Below are 19,228 nucleotides of genomic sequence, written 5' to 3'. Positions count from 1 at the left end.
GGGAGAGGCTGATTGTTGGGCATTGTGAGCTGAGCATGCGCGGGAGAGTCTGATTGTGGAGCAGTGTGAGCTGAGCATGCGCGGGAGAGGCTGATTGTTGGGCGGTGTGAGCTGAGCAAGCGCGGGAGAGGCTGATTGTGGAGCAGTGTGAGCTCAGCATGCGCGGGAGAGGCTGATTGTGGAGCAGAGTAAGCGGAGCATGCGCGGGAGAGGCTGATTGTTGGGCAGTGTGAGCTGAGCATGCGCGGGAGAGGCTGATTGTGGAGCAGTGTGAGCTGAGTATGCGCGGGAGAGGCAGATTGTGGAGCAGTGTGAGCTGAGCATGCGCGGGAGAGGCTGATTGTTGGGCAGTGTGAGCTGAGCATGCGCGGGAGAGGCTGATTGTTGGGCAGTGTGAGCTGAGCATGCGTGGGAGAGGCTGATTGTTGGGCAGTGTGAGCTGAGCATGTGCAGGAGAGGCTGATTGTTGGGCAATGTGAGTTGAGCATGCGCGGGAGAGGCTGATTCTTGGGCAGTGCGAGCTGAGCATGCGCGGGAGAGGCTGATTGTGGAGCAGTGTAAGCTGAGCATGTGCGGGAGAGGCTGATTGTTGGGCAGTGTGAGGTGAGCATGCGCGGGAGAGGCTGAGTGTTGGGCAGTGTGAGCTGAGCTTGCGCGGGAGAGGCTGATTGTTGGGCAGTGTGAGCTGAGCATGCGCGGGAGAGGCTGATTGTTGGGCAGTGTGAGCTGAGCATGCGCGGGAGAGGCTGATTGTGGAGCAGTGTGAGCTGAGCATGCGCGGGAGAGGCTGATTGAGGAGCAGTGTCAGCTGAGCATGCGCGGGAGAGGCTGATTGTTGGGCAGTGTGAGCTGAGCATGCGCGGGAGAGGCTGATTGTTGGGCAGTGTGAGCTGAGCATGCGCGGGAGAGGCTGATTGTGGAGCAGTGTGAGCTGAGCATGCGCGGGAGAGGCTGATTGTGGAGCAGTGTGAGCTGAGCATGCGCGGGAGAGGCTGATTGTGGAGCAGTGTCAGCTGAGCATGCGCGGGAGAGGCTGATTGTTGGGCAGTGTGAGCTGAGCATGCACGGGAGAGGCTGATTGTTGGGCAGTGTGAGCTGAGTATGAGTGGGAGAGGCTGATTGTTGAGCAGTGTGAGCTGAGCATGCGCGGGAGAGGCTGAGTGTGGAGCAGTGTGAGCTGAGCATGCGCGGGAGAGGCTGATTGTTGGGCAGTGTGAGCTGAGCATGCACGGGAGAGGCTGATTGTTGGGCAGTGTGAGGTGAGCATGCGCGGGAGAGGCTGATTGTTGGGCAGTGTGAGCTGAGCATGCGCGGGAGAGGCTGATTGTGGAGCAGTGTGAGCTGAGCATGCGCGGGAGAGGCTGATTGTGGAGCAGAGTGAGCTGAGTCTGCGCGGGAGAGGCTGATTGTTGGGCAGTGTGAGCTGAGCATGCGTGGGAGAGGCTGATTGTGGAGCAGTGTGAGCTGAGCATGCGCGGGAGAGGCTGATTGTGGAGCAGTGTGAGCTGAGCATGCGCGGGAGAGGCTGATTGTTGGGCAGTGTGAGGTGAGCATGTGCGGGAGAGGCTGATTGTTGGGCAGTGTGAGCTGAGCATGCGCGGGAGAGGCTGATTGTTGGGCAGTGTGAGCTGAGCATGCGTGGGAGAGGCTGATTGTTGGGCAGTGTGAGCTGAGCATGCGCGGGAGAGGCTGATTGTTGCGCAGTGTGAGGTGAGCATGCGCGGGAGAGGCTGATTGTTGGGCGGTGTGAGCTGAGCATGCGCGGGAGAGGCTGATTGTGGAGCAGAGTGAGCTGAGCATGCGTGTGAGAGGCTGATTGTGGAGCAGTGTGAGCTGAGCATGCGCGGGAGAGGCTGATTGTGGAGCAGTGTGAGCTGAGCAAGCGCGGGAGAGGCTGATTGTTGGGCAGTGTGAGCTGAGCATGCGCGGGAGAGGCTGATTGTTGGGCAGTGTGAGCTGAGCATGCGCGGGAGAGGCTGATTGTTGGGCAGTGTGAGCTGAGCATGCGCGGGAGAGGCTGATTGTGGAGCAGAGTGAGCTGAGCATGCGTGTGAGAGGCTGATTGTGGAGCAGTGTGAGCTGAGCATGCGCGGGAGAGGCTGATTGTGGAGCAGTGTGAGCTGAGCAAGCGCGGGAGAGGCTGATTGTTGGGCAGTGTGAGCAGAGCATGCGCGGGAGAGGCTGATTGTTGGGCAGTGTGAGCTGAGCACGTGCGGGAGAGGCTGATTGTTGGGCAGTGTGAGCTGAGCATGCGCGGGAGAGGCTGATTGTGGAGCAGTGTGAGCTGAGCATGCGCGGGAGAGGCTGATTGTGGAGCAGTGTGAGCTGATCATGCGCGGGAGAGGCTGATTGTTGGGCAGTGTGAGCTGAGCATGCGCGGGAGAGGCTGATTGTGGAGCAGTGTGAGCTGATCATGCGCGGGAGAGGCTGATTGTTGGGCAGTGTGAGCTGAGCACGTGCGGGAGAGGCTGATTGTGGAGCAGTGAGAGCTGAGTCTGCGCGGGAGAGGCTGATTGTTGGGCAGTGTGAGGTGAGCATGTGCGGGAGAGGCTGATTGTGGAGCAGTGTGAGCTGAGCATGCGCGGGAGAGGCTGATTGTTGGGCAGTGTGAGCTGAGCATGTGCGGGAGAGGCTGATTGTTGGGCAGTGTGAGCTGAGCATGTGCGGGAGAGGCTGATTGTGGAGCAGTGTGAGCAGAGCATGTGCGGGAGAGGCTGATTGTGGAGCACTGTGAGCTGAGCATGTGCGGGAGAGGCTGATTGTTGGGCAGTGAGAGCTGAGTCTGCGCAGGAGAGGCTGATTGTGGCGCAGTGTGAGCTGAGCATGTGCGGGAGAAGCTGATTGTTGAGCACTGTGCGCTGAGGATGCGCGGGAGAGGCTGATTGTGGAGCAGTGCGAGTTGAGCATGATGTGACATCGGCCATCTCAATTTCTCTGCTCCCCTCTCTCACGCTCACCTACCTCCCTCTGAACTTGCAGCACTCCATTCTCTCCGATCCAACCCTAACGTTGTCATTAAACCTGCTGGCAAGGGTAGTGCTGTTGTTGTTTGGCGAACTGACCTCTACCGTGCGGAAGCTGAACGCCAACTCACCAACACCTCCTCCTACCTCCGTCTGGACCATGACCCCACTCACAAACATCAAGCCACTCTTTCCAAGACTGTCACTGACCTCATCTCCTCTGGAGATCTTCCCCCCGCGGCCGCCAACCTCATAGTTCCCCAACCCCGCACAGCCCACTTCTGCCTCCTTCCCAAGATCCACAAACAGGACTGCCCTGGTCGTCCCATCGTTTCAGCCTGTTCTTGCCCCACGGAACTTATCTCTTCCTATCTCGACTCTATTGTTTCTCCCCTTGTCCAGTCTCTTCCCACCTACATCTGCGACTCTTCCGTCGCCTGACGCCACTTTAACAGTTTCCAGTTTCCTGGCCCCAACCGCCTCCTTTTCACCATGGACGGACAATCCCTCTGCACCTCCATCCCCCACCAGGACGGCCTGAGGGCGCTCCGCTTCTTCCTTGAACAGAGGCCCAACCAGTCCCCATCCACCACCACCCTCCTCCTCCACCTGGCTGAACTTATAGAAACATAAAAGATAGGAGCAGGAGTAGGCCATTCGGCCCCTCGAGCCTGCTCCGCCATTCAACGCGATCATGGCTGATCATCCAAATTCAGTAACCGGTCCCTGCTTTCTCCCCATACCCCTTGATCCCTTTAGCCTTGAGAAATATATCCAACTCCTTCTTGAATATATTTAATGAAGTGGCCTCTGCTGCCTTCTGTGGTAGAGAATTCCACAGGTTCACCACTCTCTGGGTGAAGAAATTCCTCCTCATTTCTGTCCTAAATGGCCTACCCCTTATCCTTGGCCCCTGGTTCTGGACTCCCCGACCATCGGGAACAGTCTTCCTGCATCTAGTCTGTCAAGTCCTGTCAGAATTTTATAAGTTTCGATGAGATCCCCTCTCATTCTTCTAAACTCCAGCGAGTACAAGCCCAATCGACACAATCTCTCCTTATACGTCATTCCTGCCATCCCAGGTATCAGCCTGGTGAATTTTCGCTGAACTCCTTCCATGGCAAGAACATCCTTCCTCAGATAAGGCGACCAAAACTGCACACAATACTCAAGGTGCGGTCTCACCAAAGCCCTGTACAATTGCAGCAAGACATCCTTGTTCCTGTACTCAAACCCTCTCGCTACGAAGGCCAACATACCATTTTCCTTCTTAACCGCCTGCTGCACCTGCATGCTTACCTTCAGCGACTGGTGCACAAGGATATCCGGGTCTCATTGCACTTCCCCTTCTCCCAATCTATTGCCATTCAGATAATAATCTGTCTTCCTGTTATTGCCACCAAAGTGGATAACCTCGCATTTATCCACATTGTCCTGCATCTGCCATCCATCTGCCCAATCACCCAACCTGTCCAAATCACACTGGAGTTTTTGATTAGGCACTTTACAGCCCTCTGGACTCAACATAGAGTTCAACAATTTCAGATCATAATCTCGGCCCCTATCATATATATATTTTTTATCCACACTTTTTGTCTGTGCCTTTTGTTCTTCTCTCCCACATGGCAGCTGTCTTTCATTCTGCCAGCACAATTCACACTTCATCTAGAGCCATCCTTTGTTTCTTAACCTGTCCCATTACCATCCCCTCTTGCCTTGAATATCTCTTAATGTCTCTTTACTTCTCCTGCCTTCTATCCTCTCACAGACCTTCCATTTTGTTCTTTCATCCCCTCCCCCATTTCCCAGCCCCTAAACTTGCTTAAAATCTGTTCCATTTCCTACTTTTTTCCAGTTCTGACGAAAGGTCATCGACCTGAAACATTAACTCTGTTTCTCTCTCTACAGATGCTGCCTGACCTGCGAAGTTTCTCCAGCATTTCCTGTTTTTATCACTGAGCTCGCTCACCTGATACGTCTGCGGCAGCTGCCAAGGTCCGCGCATGCTCAGCTCACAATGCCCGGGTGATTGACGGAACTCCGCACCAATAGGAAAAGTGGGGCGGGTCTGGAGGACCGAGCGGGCGGCGGGTCCTCCAACCAATCGGAGTGTGGGAGGGGCGGGGCTTGACTTTCAAACCTGAACAACGGAATGTGAGCTGAGCATGCGCGGGCGAGGCTGATTGTCGGGCAGAGTGAGCTGAGCATGCGCGGGAGAGGCTGATTGTTGGGCAGTTTGAGCGGAGCATGCGCGGGAGAGGCTGATTGTTGGGCAGTGTGAGCTGAGCATGCGCGGGTGGCGAGGCTGCAGCAGGTCAGAGGGCGGCGGGTTAATGAACCCCGGGGGGACGCGGGCTTCACACACCCCGAGTGCAGCCTCAGGCCCGATTATAAGAGCAGTGAACATTATCCGCTCCCACCCGCGGGTTCCCGTTTCACTCCGGCCCGAATCTCAACAAAGCACCAATCTCCGGGACAGACAGGAAGTGAGTTAGGGAGCGTCTGTAAATGGAGGAGAAAGGAGACTGGCCAGGGAGCGTCTTTAAATGGAGGAGAAATGGAGACTGTTCAAGGAGTGTCTGTAAATGGAGGAGAAATAGTAACTGGTCAGGGAGCGTCTGTAAATGGAGGAGAAATGGTGACTGGTTAGGGAGTGTCTGTAAATGGTGCAGAAATGGTCGTCGTCACACACAGAAATCACACAGAAACCCCACAGTGCAGATAGAGGCCATTTCGGCCCATCGAGCCTGCACCGACACATATCCCACCCGATCCCCGTAACCCCAACACATATCCCACCCTATCCCTGTAACCCCACCTATTTAATCCCCCTAACACTAAGGGTCAATTTATCATAGCCAATCAACCTAACCCGCACATCTTTGGACTGTGGGAGGAAACCGGAGCACCCGGAGAAAACCCACGCAAACACGGGGAGAATGTGCAAACTCCACACAGACAGTCGCCCGAGGCCGGATTCGAACCCGGGTCTCTGGCGCTGTGAGGCAACAGTGCTACGTGTCGTCACTATGCCACCGTGTCGTCGTACGTGTCTTCACACTGTTCCCTTTGGGGAACTGTATGAAGTGGTGGAAGGATTTCTGGTCGCGTTAACGCTCCTTCCGTGACCGTAACCATCTTCATACCAGCCATTAGGGTGGTTAGTCCTATGGCGAGAGGGTTTTACGGGCTCCCACAACCCATACGAGGGAGGGGCCACCCACACCCACAGACGCAAGTATCCCGCTGGATGACAACCCAGAATTTAGAGCCGGAGCTCTGACTCCACTTCCTGGGACTGTCTGGAGCGGGGTTCGAAACCCTACACCTTCTGGCCCAGCAGCGGGGATGCGACCGCTACGCCAAAGGCCCACTCCGCAGAAATGGTGACTGGTCAGGGAGCTTCTGTAAATGGAGGAGAAACGGAGACTGGTTAGGGAGTGTTTGTAAATGAAGGATAAATGGAGACTGGTTAGGGAGTGTTTGTAAATGAAGGGGAAATGGTGACTGGTTAGGGAGTGTCTGTAAATGGAGGAGAAATGGTAACTGGTCGGGGAGCATCTGTAAAAGGAGGTGAAATGGAGACTGGTCAGGGAGCGTCTGTAAATGGAGCAGAAATGGAGACTGGTCAGGGAGCATCTGTAAATGAAGGAGAAATGGAGACTGGTCAGGGAGCGTCTGTAAATGGAGCAGAAATGGAGACTGGTCAGGGAGCGTCTGTAAATGAAGGAGAAATGGTGACTGGTCAGGGAGCGTCTGTAAATGGAGGAGAAATGGTGACTGGTCAGGGAGCGTCTGTAAATGGAGGTGAAATGGTAACTGGTTAGGGAGTGTCTGTAAATGGAGGAGAAATAGTGACTGGTCAGGGAGCGTCTGTAAATGGAGGAGAAATGGTGACTGGTCAGGGAGCGTCTGTAAATGGAGGAGAAATGGTGACTGGTCAGGGAGCGTCTGTAAATGGAGCAGAAATGGAGACTGGTCAGGGAGCGTCTGTAAATGAAGGAGAAATAGTGACTGGTCAGGGAGCGTCTGTAAATGGAGGAGAAATGGTGACTGGTCAGGGAGCGTCTGTAAATGGAGCAGAAATGGAGACTGGTCAGGGAGTGTCTGTAAATGGAGGAGAAATGGAGACTGGTCAGGGAGCGTCCTTCACCTAAACTGAGAAATATTACACAGGGACAGTTTATAGGGAGGGGCCGAGTGTGGGAAAGGGGGTTTTAGAAGTCGTGAATTAAAATGAAAATATTGTCAAAATGAAAATATTGTCACGATTAAATTAGACTTGGAATGAAATTCTAAACACAAGACAGATTTTCTTTATTTCATATACACATGACCTGCCGTTATTTCAGATTTCCAGCATTCGCAGTATTTTGCTATTGTATGTTTACATAGAGGCTGCTAGATTCTGAATTAAAAGACTAACTGCCCAGAAACTCTTGAATTGAAGCTTTTTTTCAATCCCTCCTTGGCCTCACCCCTCCCGATCTCTGTAACCTCCTCCAGCCCTACAACCCTCCCAGATAGCTGCACCCCTCCAATTCTGGCCTCTTGCACGTCCCCAGTTTTAATCGCTCCACTATTGGCGGCCGTGCCTTCAGCTACTGGGCCCTAAGCTCTGGAATTCGTTCCCCCAAACTCCCCGACTCTCTTTCCTCTTTTAAGCCACTCCTTAAAACCTACCTCTTTTGCGCTAATATCTCCTTATGCGGTTTGGTGTCAAATTTTGTTTGATAACACTCCTGTGATGTGAAGCACCTTGGGACATGTTACTATGTTAAAGGCGCTACATAAATGCAAGTTGTTGTTATTCTCTACACAGAGACCTTCCCTGTTGGAGAGGTCCATAAACATCATTGTGCTGTCTAGGCAACGGGCAAAGCCATCTGTCTTACCTATTAATTTAAGAAGTTTATAGTTCCAATTAACTCCTGAGGCACAACACTCAATTGTGGGAAGAAAATATACTGAAGGAGCTGTTAGTTACAAAAACAATTTGCCAAGCCTATGTCTATGGAAGATCGAGTTAGAGCGAGCACATCTGTAAAAGGAATGCAGCTGGAAGTAATATTCCTTGCAGTTCGATGGAGGCCCTTTGTTAGTTCATTAATTGTAAGTTTAGTTTGAGGTTGTTTGTTCTGTAACTTTCCTTCAGCAGGATGATCTGATTCACAGATGTAACAAGAATCACGCAGGCTCTACTTTTCGGGCCTTAATAGAGGGGCAGTTAGCAGCTTGGTTGAGAGTCCGTTCCCCGGGGATAAGAAAGCTGACTGCTGCAGTCAAGGTGGAACATCTTGTGGTGCCTCCCAGATCTGCTAACTATCGGTCTGCTCAGTTGGTGGACACTGCCTGTCAGAAGAACTTTACTGCACAACTATAATATTGTATGAATATCATAATTAGTATTTGTTTGTAGAATCTGTTATATGAGGAAAATTTTCACAGCAGGGAGTAACCATATATGTGTTCTGTGTGCAGACGAGGCTTCAATCAATCGTCCAACCTGGAGAGACACAAGGACACCTGCACCACGGAGAAACCCTGGAAATGTGGAGACTGTGGGAAGGGATTCTCTTGCCCATCTGAGCTGGAAATTCATCGGCGCAGTCACACTGGGGAGAGGCCGTTCACCTGCTGGGTGTGTGGGAAGGGATTTGCTCGTTCATTCAACTTGCTGGCACACCAACGCACTCGCACTGGAGAGAGGCCATTCACCTGCTCTGTGTGTGGGAAGGGATTCACTTCATCAGCCAGCCTCGCTTCACACCAACTTGTTCACACTGATAAGAGACCATTTAAATGTTCTGACTGTGAGAAGACCTTTAAAAGGAAAAATGAGCTGCTGGCACACCAGCGAGTTCACACTGGAGAGAGACCGTTCACCTGCTCCTTGTGTGGGAAGGGAGTCACTCAGTCATCCCACCTACTGAAACACCAGTGAGTTCAAAAGTGACTGCAGGGGTTGGATTCTGCTGTTATTGCTGCTGTTAATCACATTCAGGACTGAACCATGTTCATTCTGATGGTTGGGGCTTGTTTCTGATGTTAATAACTCCCTAACTGGGCTGGAGTTTAATCTTCTAGACATATGCCAAATAAATCAGCTTTGTTTCCAACACACAGTGTGCCGAGTCCTTGACGTCTCCAAGAGGAGACTAATTGATGTCCTGTTACCGACTGCTGCAGATTTGGGCCTTTTCTCCTTTCTAACTCTAGATTATTTCAGTTCTCATACCTTTGGTTACTCTCATGGACAAGTCCAAGCTCCCCAAACCTTCCAGAGTGCCTCTCCCAGCCTTGGTATCCAGGGAAGGTATCGGTAACACGCCCGGGATCACTAAACAAAGTCTGTTAATCTCTTTCAGCTACTGGACTTAGCGTGTGCCCCACAGTATCTCTCTCACCTTCGATGAGTGAATAGAGCATCACGCCTGCAAATCTGGTTTATATTTAAATTAACTCAGGAAATGTATTTAACAGAAGATCAACAAGGAAACATATCACGGCCCAATAATCCAGCTCTACATTCACAGGAGGAAGTCTGTTATCTAACTCCTCGAGTGGACAAAATAAAGAAAGATCCCAAATGTAAGGGCCCCTCGAATACTTTAATACCTTTCAAATCGTGACCGGTTCCTCCTTATTCTAGAATTTCCCATCCGTGTGGGAGCTGATATTGGTCAGTTTGCTCAGATGGTTCGAGCATGGTGCTAATAACGCCAATGTCGCGGGTTCAATCCCCGTCCTGATGAGCGACACTGTTTCGGCACGGACTCGACAGGCCGAATGGCCTCCTTCTGTGCTGTAACCATTGATTCTATGGTCAAAATCTGCTAATTGGAAATTTCTCACTGATTTTTCTGATTCGAATTTCAAGCTGACCAGTTCCTTCACTCAGAGAATCTCCAAGGGGACTCTTTGAATTTATCACAGCTCTCCCCTCTTTTATATCTGGTATTAGAGTTACCGGGAAATTGAATACATAAACATAGAAGATAGGAGCAGGAGTAGGCCATTCGGCCCCTTGAGCCTGCTCCGCCATTCAATGCGATCATGGCTGATCATCCAAATTCAGTACCCTGTCCCTGCTTTCTCCCCATATCCTTTGATCCCTTTAGCCTTAAGAAATATATCTAACTCCTTCTTGAATATATTTAATGAATTGGCCTCAACTGCCTTCTGTGGTAGAGAATTCCACAGGTTCACCACTCTCTGGGTGAAGAAATTCCTCCTCATCTCAGTCCTAAATGGCTTACCCCTTATCCTTAGACTGTGACCCCTGGTTCTGGACTCCCCTGCCATCGGGAACATCCTTCCTGCATCTAGTCTGTCTAGTCCTGTTAGAATTTTATAAGTTTCAATAAGATCCCCTCTCATTCTTCTAAACTCCAGCCCAATCGACACAATCTCTCCTCATACGTCATTCCTGCCATCCCAGGTATCAGTCTGGTGAATCTTTGCTGCACTCCCTCCATGGCAAGAACATCCTTCCTCAGATAAGGTGACCAAAACTGCACACAATACTCAAGGTGTGGTCTCACCAAGGCCCTGTACAACTGCAGCAAGACATCCTTGCTCCTGTAGTCGAATCCTCTCGCTATGAAGGCCAACATACCATTTGCCTTCTTAACCGCCTGCTGCACCTACATGCTTACCTTCAGCGACTGGTGCACAAGGACACCCAGGTCTCATTGCACTTTCCCTTCTCCCAATCTATTGCCGTTCAGATAATAATCTGCCTTCCTGTTTTTGCCACCAAAGTGGATAACCTCGCATTTATCCACATTATACTGCGTCTGCCCAATCACCCAACCTGTCCAAATCATACTGGAGTTTCTCGGCATCCTCCTCACAGCACACACGCCCACCCAGCTTTGCGTCATCTGCAAACGTGGAGATATTACATCTCGTTCCCTCGTCTAGATCATTAATATATATTGTGAATAGCTGGGGTCCTAGCACCGATCCCTGCGGTACCCCATTAGTCACTGCCTGCCACTCGGAAAAAGACCTGTTTATTCCAACTCTTTGCTTCCTGTCTGCCAGCCGGTTCTCTATCCAAGTCAGTACCTTACCCCCAATCCCATGTGCTTTAACTTTACACATTAATCTCTTATGCGGGACCTTATCGAAAGCCTTGTGAAAGTCGAAATACACCACATCCACTGGTTCTCCCTTATCTATTCTACCAGTTACATCCTCAAAAAATTCCAGTAGATTAGTCAAGCATGATTTACCTTTTGTAAATCCATGTTGACTTTGTCCAATCCTGTCACTGTTTTCCAAGTGCTCTGCTATTACATCTTTTATAATGTAAGAAGTCACACAACACCAGGTTATAGTCCAACAGCTTTATTTGAAATCACAAGCTTTTGGAGCGCTGCTCCTTCGTCAGGTGAAGTGCTCCGAAAGCTTGTGATTTCAAATAAAGCTGTTGGACTATAATCTGGTGTTGCGTAACTTCTTACATTTGTCCACCCCAGTCCAACACCGGCATCTCCACATCATCTTTTATAATGGACTCTAGCTTTTTCCCCACTACCGATGTCAGGCTTACCGGTCAATAATTCCCCGTTTTCTGTCTACCACCTTTTTTAAATAGTGGGGTTACATTAGCTACCCTCCAATCCATGGGAACTGTTCCAGAGTCTATAGAATTTTGGAAGAAATACCTGACCACTCAAATTTAAAAGGGCCAATCAGTGATATACAGACTGAACCAATCACACAGCTCTGGGTTAGTTTGAATTATTCCTCTCTCCAGCCTGTAACCGATGAAATTTGTAACACTGAGGCTGAAATTCCATTTCCGTGCGCTGGGGGTGCAGGCAGTGCTGGGCAGAGGGAGCAGCAAACCGGGTTCAGAATGGGCACGCTGGGTTTGCCCTTGGCCTGGGTTTTCCGATGAGCATATGCTGGGGCACAAGCTCATTGCCAACGCATGGATTCCAATTCTGGGACTGTACACGGGGATTCCAGCCCTGGGACTGTGCATGGGCATTCCAACCCTGGGACTTTTTTTTATTCGCTTATGGGATCTGGGCGTCGCTGGCAAGGCCAGCATTTATTGCCCATCCCTAGTTGCCCTTGAGAAGGTGGTGGTGAGCCACCTTCTTGAACCGCTGCAGTCTGTGTGGTGATGGTACTCCCACAGTGCTGTTAGGGAGGGAGTTCCAGGATTTTGACCCAGCGACGATGAAGGATCGGCAATATACTTCTAAGTCAGGATGGTTTGTGACTTGGAGGGGAACTTGCGAGGTGGTGGTGTTCCCATGTAGCTGCTGCCCTTGTCCTTCTAGGTGGAAGAGGTCACGGGTTTGGGAGGTGCTGCCGAAGACGCCTTGGCAAGTTACTGCAGTGCATCTTATAGAGGGTACACACTGCAGCCACGGTACGCTGGTGGTGGAGGGAGTGAATGTTTAAGGTGGTGGATGGGGTGCCAATCAAGCGGGCTGCTTTATCCTGAATGGTGTTGAGCTTCTTGAGTGTTGCTGGAGCTGCACTCATCCAGGCAAGTGGAGAGTATTCCATCACACTCCTTACTTGTGCCTTGTAAATGGTGGAAAGGCTTTGGGGAGTCAGGATTTAATTTTAATTTGGAGTTGATTGTTTGTTCCCCTTTAAAAAGGGGGCTCTATCGGACATCGATTGATGACAGTGTGACGGAACCACCAGAGGATTACGGACAATTGTATATAATTCCTTTTACAGCAATGTAGTACAGCTGGGGGCTGCACCTTTAATGTATCTGTTAACTGTACTAGGGCTTCTTTCCTGTACTCCACGTGATGACGTCATGCCATCCATCACGTGATCTCTCAACGGCGGGAAGAACGTCATGACATCAGAACTCGGAACCTTCTAGCAGTAGAGCTCGGAACCTTCTAGCAGTTGAGCTCGGAACCTGCTAGTAGTTGAGCTTGGAACCTTCTAGAAGTTCCAGAGAGGCTTTCAAGCAGACCTTTGTATCCTACAGTTTCCTGTACAGCTTAATTTGTTCATTAAATTTTATTGTTTTTGATTCTCTGAGTCGATCTCAATTCTTCGGCTAGGAACCCCAGTTCCTACATTGGTGACCCCGATTTCTTCGAACAATTTTCATTGAAGTTACATCATAGACACGAGCGCCGTCACCCTCAAACTGCCGCAATTTTGGGAGCAACAACCGGCCGTGTGGTTTTTCCAGGCGGAAGCCCAATTTGCAATCCGGGGAGCAGCAGCGAATTCGACCCGTTATTATTACGTGGTCTCCGCCCTCGACAGCGCCACGGCCTTGCAGGTAATCAGCATCCTCGAGAGTCCACCGAACGATGGCAAGTACGAAGCTTTAAAAGCACGTTTACAGCAGATTTTCGGCCTGTCCAAGTCGGAGCATGCTCGCAGACTTATCTCCATGCCCGGCCTCGGGGACTCAAAACCCTCAGAGCTCATGAGCTAAATGCTCACGCTTTTGGGCTCGGAATCGCAATGTTTTCTGTTCTGCGAGCTGTTTCTCTGTCAACTACCACAGCCAGTACAGACGGCCTTGGCCAATTCCGCGATCATGGATTGTGCTGAACTCGCCACGGAAGCGGATAAAATATTCACCGTCTCACAACAATCTTGTGCAGCTATGAGGCGCCAAAACTGTGCTGAACTCGCCGCAGAGGCGGATAAAATATGCTCCTGCACACAGCCATGTTGTGCAGCCACGAGGCGCCCATCCCCCACAAGAGCGAAGCCAACTCCTCCTCCTGCAGGCTGGTGTGCATACCACGCTCGTTTTGGCGCTAAGGCCAGAAATTGCCATTTCTGCCCTGCAGTTTCTCACCAAAAAAAAAACCTACCTCAAACCAGCGGTTTCTGAGAAGATCAATAAGGCCTAAGGGACACGCCGGAGTTGCAAAGGCCGTCGGGTCCGCAGGGAAACTCCTATACATTACAGACTCCCTGTCAGGGCGACGTTTTCTCTGTGATACTGGCTCCCAGTGCAGTATCCTACCAGTGTCGAAGCTAGATCTTCAATCCAGCGGTCAAGGTCCCCCCCCTCGAGGCAGCCAATGGTGCGGCCATTCGCACATTCGGAAAGCGTACGGTCCAGTTGAGTTTTGGCGGCCAACGTTTTGTTTGGGAGTTTATCACGGCGAAAGTCTCACAGGCCATCCTGGGGGCAGATTTCTTCTGCGCAAATGGGTTTCTCATCGACATCCGACACTGCCGGCTAATCAGTGCCTCCACTTTTCACTCGGTCCCCTGCCACCAAAGCACCGCGATGTCTTGGTCAGTTGCTTGTGCAGTCCCATCTCCAAATGAGTTCTCTCATCTTCTCAGTGAGTTCCCTGAGCTCACCAGGCCCACATTTTCTTCTTCAGTCATGAGGCATGGTGTGGCGCACCACATTACCACGACAGGATCCCCCGTTTATGCGAGAGCTCGAAGGCTGGAACTCCGACTTGGACAGACCGAAAATCTGCAGTAAACGTGCTTTTAAAGCTTCGTACTTGCCATCATTCGGTGGACTCTCGAGGATGCTGATGACCCGCGATGGAACGCCTAGGAATCATTCGACGTTCGAATAGTCCTTGGTCCTCACCATTACACATTGTTCCTAAACCGGGCAGCGGATGGCGACCATGCGGTGACTACAGACGCCTGAATGAGGATACCACACCAGATCGGTACCCAATTCCTCACATTCAGGATTTTTCGGCCCATCTGGCAGGGAATTTCATCTTTTCCAAAGTAGACCTCGTCCGAGGCTATCATCAAGTGCCCGTGCATCCTCAGGATGTCCCCAAAACTGCCGTCATCACACCTTTCGGGCTCTTTGAGTTCCTCTGTATGCCATTTGGGCTGAAGAATGCAGCACAAGTCTTCCAACGTCTCATGGATTCCGTGTTGCGCGATCTGCCGTTCGTCTTCATCTACCTAGATGACATCCTTATTGCCAGTAACAGCATGAAAGAACACATTACGCACTTACCCTTTTTTCTCGTCTCAGCCAACATGGCCTTATTATCAACCCGGCAAGTGCCAGTTTGGGTTGCACAGCATTGATTTTCTGGGACACAGAATCACCTCAGAAGGCGCCGTCCCGCTGGTCATGAAGGTGGAAGCAGTCACCTCGTTCCCTCCAGGAATTTCTGGGAATGGTCAACTTTTATCATCGGTTCATCCCCAAGGCGGCATTGTTGATGAAACCTTTGTACGAGGCCCTCAGAGGTAAATCCGGCAAAGACCCGATCGATTGGACACCCCAGATGGACCAGGCTTTCCTCGACACTAAGAACGCTTTGGCTGCTGTGACCATGTTGGCACATCCCCTTCCGGGCGCAGCCATTGTCCTTACCACCGACGCATCTGATTATGCCATCGGGGCAGTACAGGAGCAGTGGGTCAATGGCACACGGCAACCACTGGCTTTCTTCAGCCGCCAATTGCGGAAGAACGAACGCAAGTATAGTACTTTTGACAGGGAGTTGTTGGCATTGTTTCTGGCCATCTGCCATTTTCGCTTCCTACTGGAAGGACGCCCATTCACGGCTTTTGTAGACCAAAAGCCACTTACTTTTGCGATGGCCAAGACAGCGGAACCATGGTCGGCACGGCAACAACGTCATCTTACGTACATATCTGAATTTACAACTGACATACAACATGTCTCGGGCAAAGACAACCTGGTGGCGGATTGTCTCTCCCGCGCCCAGCTCCACGCAGTACACCTGGGAGTCGACTATGTTGGTTTGGCAAAAGAACAGAAGGCAGACCCTGAAGTGCAGGCGTACCGGACCACACCTTCCAGCTTACAAGTGGCTGATGTCAGTTTCCAGGCCGCAGGGCCCACACCCCTGTGTGACATCTCGATGGGCGTCCCACGTCCAATCATTCCAGTCGAATGGTGCAGGAGAATTTTCGACACTATCCACGGGTTGTCACACCCTGGCATGAGAGCGTCACAATGACTCATGGCAAAGAAATTCGTCTGGAAGGGCATGCATCTCGACGTCCGTGACTGGACCAATACCTGCGTGAGTTGCCAGAAGTCCAAGACACAATGCCATGTTAAGGCCCCAGTCGCCACTTTTCCGGTTCCGGAGCGCCGATTCGACCATGTGCACGTGGACCTGGTTGGTCCTCTCCCTTCCTCTCGCGGGTGCACTCACCTCCTCACCGTGGTAGACCGCACCACCAGGTGGCCAGAGACAATTCCTTTGGTTGCCACCACAGCGGCAGACGTCTCCAGAGCCTTCATCTCATCGTGGGTAGCTCGGTTCGGGGTACCGGCTGACATCTCCACCGACCGGGGGCCTCAATTTACCTCTGAGCTTTGGAACGCCGTAGTTCAAGGTTTGGGTACCAAGCTTCATCGTACCACCGCCTACCATCCACAGGTGAACGGTCTGTGTGAAAGATTCCACAGGTCCCTTAAAGCCGCACTGTGTGCTAGTCTCCATGGGCCTAGTTGGGTGGACAGGCTCCCTTGGGTGCTGCTAGGTTTTCGCACGGCGCCTAAGGACGACCTGAATTCTTCTTCAGCAGAGCTGGTTTACGGCCAACCACTCAGAGTGCCTGGCAATTTTCTTCCTCCTCACACGGAACCCTGGTCCCCAGCTCAGCAGCTCGTCAGCCACCAGGAAGCGGCTAGGAATTTCATCCCAGTGCCTACGTCGCATCATGACCCGCAGTGCTCCCATGTCCCGGTGGATATTAAGAGCGCAGAATACGTGTTCATTCGGCAAGATGCTCGCAAAAACCCACTCAAACCACCTTACACAGGTCTGTTCCGCGTCATCTCGTCAGGTGACAAGTCCTTCACAGTCGACGTCGGCGGTAAGTCTGGCCACATCTCCATTGACCGGTTGAAACCAGCGCATCTGGTTCTGAGCGAACCAGTCGTCACCGCTCAGCCGCCTCGTCGTGGTCGTCCACCGTCGACTGCCGGTCCAGTACAGCCACAGTCATCTGCCGAGTCGCCAGTGCCCGCCTCACCGGGTCGACCACAGCCAACGGCCAGTTCATCTTCTAGCGCTCCGTTCCAGCTGCCAGGGTATCGCAGTCGGTCGGACAGACTCGTCAGACCCCCTTCTCGCCTTATCTTCTCTGTTAAAAGCAATTCTGGGGGGGCACATGTGGCGGAACCACCAGAGGATTACGGACAATTGTATATAATTCCTTTTACAGCAATGTAACTGTTAACTGTACTAGGGCTTCTTTACTGTACTCCGCATGATGACGTCATGCCATCCGTCACGTGATCTCTCAACGGCAGGAAGAACATCATGATGTCAGAGCTCGGAACCTTCTAGCAGCTGAGCTCGGAACCTGCTAGCAGTTGAGCTCGGAACCTTCTAGCAGTTCCAGAGAGGCTTTCAAGCAGACCAGACCTATTAGCATTGTATCCTACAGTTTCCTGTACAGCTTCGTTTGTTCATTAAATTTTATTGTTTTTGATTCTCTGAGTCGATCTCAATTCTTCGGCTAGGAACCCCAGTTCCTACAACAGTGTCATTCTAATTGGCATTTTAAAAGAGTCGAACATCCTTTCGTGCCTCCCAGGCTTGGCAATGATCAAAGTCTCAGTTCATGGATACAGCTTGTTAGATTATGAGTCTTGCTATATAACTGTAATATTGTAAGAATGTTACAATAAGTATTCCTTTGTAGCATCTCCCATATGAATATTTTGCACTCATTTAGTACAGGAGTTGTATTGTTGTAGAATCTACATATTAAAAATAAAGCCTGTGTAGCGGCTTCAGCGGCACTTCCCTCTGCTTGCCGCCTGAGGGTGGTTTTTGAGGCTTTGGTGCGCTGCTGCTGTGCCTTTGGGCCCCTCTCCTCACCTGTTTCTTGAGTAATTGATCTCATCAGAGTATTTGGGCTAGTTAATAAAGTTGTTCGTTTTTGTCCCTCTTTTAAATGGACCAAGTAAATTAAACAAATAAACTGTAACTAAACCTCTAAAACTTTAAATAAACCTTAGTAAATCAAATTAAAATTTGGTTGTCCAATCCAATTATGCACTCCAGTCCCCGCGGCGCCCACCGGTCACGGAAGTGCTCGAGCGCGCCGGCGGACACCGCGTGCTCCATCTCCAGGGCCACCCGGGCGCGAACATGGCCGCGGAAGAGAGGGAGGCAATCTGGCTGGACGACCCCCTCGACCGCCCGCTGCCTGGACCAATTGATGGCTTTTTTAACCAGGCCCAGGAGCAGACCCACGAGGAGGTCCTCCAACCCGCCCGCTCCCCTCCGCACCGGGTGACCGTAGATCAAGAGCGTGGGACTGAAGTGCAACCAAAAATCGAGGAGCAGCCCCTTCAAATAATGGAGGAGGGGCTGCAACCTCTCACATTGTACGTATATGTGAAAAACGGACTCCTCCAGGCCGCAGAAAAAACAGGCGGTCTGGGAGTCCGTGAACCTACTTAAAAATATATTGCACGGGACTGCTCCGTGCAACACCCTCCAGGCCAAGTCCCCAATAGAACAAGGGAGGACTCCCACATAGAGAGCCCTCCATTGGGGACCTCCGCCGGAAGGCAAGACGGCACGCCACGGCGTGTCCGGACGGTAGGCGAAGATGACAAAGTGGAAAGTGTGCAGGAGCAGCCCGTACAGGAAACCCCTCTGTGCAGAATGAAAAGGCACGGAGGGTATTTCCTCGAGACGGCTCAAGTTGTGAGGCGCCGGTTCCCGAGGGGGGTTTTGGGGCTGGGCACCGATAAGGAATTCCGTCCGAATGGGGGAAAGCTCGGACGGGATCGCCCCACGCGCTTGAGCCACTTCAATACACCTCGTGGTGCCTGGGCGCGGCGTCGCTTTCACCGACTCGATGGCATTGACCGCGAGCTGGACGTTGGCCCAAGACATGCGCCGCGCCAACTCCTCCGGCGCCATCCAGCCCGCTCCTCTGCCATCGAGCAGGTTCCCGACTCTAGTCACCTTGCCAGGCACAGCCCTGCGTTCCGCCAGCCACCCGAACCCACGGACATGGAGGTGCGGATTCCTGAACAGCGGCTCCCGAAGGACAGCCACCATTCCTGACGGGGGAGAGCTCCGCCTGGAAGCGACGTAGTTCCAAACCCATAGCAGTTCCTGTTAGAAGACAGGCAGCTCCCGCAGGCTGGCACGCGTGCCGCCCACTTTCACAAACAGGAGCTGCATGTCGTAATTGAGGCTGTGCAGCTGGCGGAAAAAATACGTCGCCAGCGCACACCATCTCGGAGGATTCTCGACGTACAGGTATCTTTGCAGCGTCTGAAGACGGAAAGTCGCAGCCTG

The sequence above is a fragment of the Somniosus microcephalus genome, chromosome 4, assembly GCF_052327205.1.
Source record: "Somniosus microcephalus isolate GS21.2 chromosome 4, FLI_Smic_1.0, whole genome shotgun sequence".
In the NCBI taxonomy this organism is placed as follows: Eukaryota; Metazoa; Chordata; class Chondrichthyes; order Squaliformes; family Somniosidae; genus Somniosus; species Somniosus microcephalus.
This window is presented reverse-complemented; position numbering follows the sequence as displayed.